At 34.7% G+C, this 1,857-nt stretch overlaps 1 long non-coding RNA gene across 1 annotated transcript; it reads left to right on the top strand.

Annotated features, from left to right (window-relative positions):
* The first annotated feature begins 496 nt into the window (after nucleotides 1-496).
* LOC118751396 lies at nucleotides 497-1,246 on the top strand. The gene is made up of 2 exons (XR_004994518.1): nucleotides 497-727; nucleotides 789-1,246. It is a non-coding gene; the product is annotated as an uncharacterized LOC118751396 (long non-coding RNA).
* The last annotated feature ends 611 nt before the right edge of the window (nucleotides 1,247-1,857 follow it).

The raw sequence follows: 1,857 nt of genomic DNA, 5'->3' as shown, positions 1-1,857 counted from the left end.
AATTTTTCGGGAGAGTAAAAATAAAAGTGAGCGTGTGTAAGGAAAAATAAAAAATTACATTTCGCTGGTTGTTGTTTTTAAGCATGGTGGAATAATACAAGGCATGATAAAAATATAGTAAGGTAGAACCGCTGAGAGTCACTTTTAAGATTCTTGACGTTTCCAAACAATTTAATTTTTATATTTACTCACAAACTCACACACACATTTTCATTTTCAATCTCAAGCAACAACAATTTCGAACAATTTCAATTTTTTATTTTCACTTTTATATGATTTTAAAATGTTGGCAAACTTCAAAAAAAAAATCATGGCCGACAAATTGAGAGAACGGTTATACCTTGCTATGTTTTTATCATGATACAAGGTGTTGGATATTGACAGCGTTCTCGCTCTAATCCGCCATCTTGGCTCCCTTAGCTATATCGGTGTTTCCCTCTTGAAAAAACTACATTTTATCGCCTTTAAAAAAGTACTAAACTACCTCACTCCCTATTCCAAAACTGATTTGCAATCACTGAACAATTCTTTGACATTTACTCTATTCTTATCGTTGGCAACTGAAAATTAAATTAGAAATTTCAACATTAATTCGGCAAAAAAACATCGGTTTAGAGTTCTCCCCAAGGATTTGTAGTTATTTTGGTCGGTGCTTCCTTCCGCTGCAATTCCGTCTGTGGTTCACTGCCACTGGCCTTGCTTTTTCAACGATATAACTGTTTTCTTGGTAAGTTTAGATGGAAGATTTAAACAAGAACTACGTACTTAACTATGCATCTATTCCCCAGTGATTTTTGCTGCTGCAATCCCGTCTGTGGTTCACTGCCACTGGCCCTGCTTTTCCAACGATATAACTGTTTTTTTGGTAACTTCTACCGCTAAGACTTTGTTGCTTTTTCCCTTTTCCCTAAAAACATAATAGTGCTACAAAGCTCAATAACAATATGGAAACAAATGTTAATAAGCCACAATAATATTGACAATAAATAAGATTTCACTACGATTGAATTTTCTATTAGTAACAGGGTAGTTATAGTGAATGTTTTATTCGATAACTAAAACTATATTTGATGTTTGTAGCGATAAAAATATGCCTAAATCAGCCAAATACCCTATGTGGGTCGGCTGAATCAGTAAAACGTGACAGTAGTTGACTTTTGAGGTTAATATATCGGTCTTGAGTTGGTAAGGTTTTTAAAACATCCGCAGCTTCCTTTAAAGCATCGCTGCTAATTGCTGAGAGGACCAGATTATATTTACCGACATAAGATGTGGTCTTGTACGACTGAAAGGTGGCCTCAATTTGTAGAAACCATTTGTCTGGCATCTCAGTTCAGAACGGTCGCAGCTTGCATTGCGATGTAAGCTCCACATCTTTAGTTGGCATTTTGTTCGATGAAATATTCTCCCCATCCGTCGATGCGCCCTTTTGTCGATTCCGTCATGTAACGACTCGGGGTCACCACAAATTTTTTGGTTTTGGAAGTTTGACTATAATTATAGGACATTGTGTTTAATAAACTAAATTACCATTTATTGCATAAGTACTACGTTATATATACTACTTTCGCGAATTTAGCTTATCATAATATACCGTTAGTAACTATTTATATGCAAAATTTTATATGAAAAATAGTACCAAATTTCGTACTACTTCGCAAAGCGGGCTTTTTTTCTTCCCGTTTCTCTCGTGCTTCCATATTACAACCTTTTGTAAGGGAGCTGTCGACATGAGCTGTCACTACGTACAACACCTTGTATAATTCCACCATGGTTTTTAAGTAAATTTGAAGTTTGGTTTTTATTTATTTATTTTCTTTAGTTAAAATTTGTTAGTTTGTATGTTGTTTTCTGTTT

Source organism: Rhagoletis pomonella, unplaced genomic scaffold (assembly GCF_013731165.1).
Source record: "Rhagoletis pomonella isolate Grant_MI unplaced genomic scaffold, Rhpom_1.0 Rhpom_scaffold_00001, whole genome shotgun sequence".
NCBI classification, from domain to species: domain Eukaryota; kingdom Metazoa; phylum Arthropoda; class Insecta; order Diptera; family Tephritidae; genus Rhagoletis; species Rhagoletis pomonella.
This window is presented reverse-complemented; position numbering and strand designations above follow the sequence as displayed.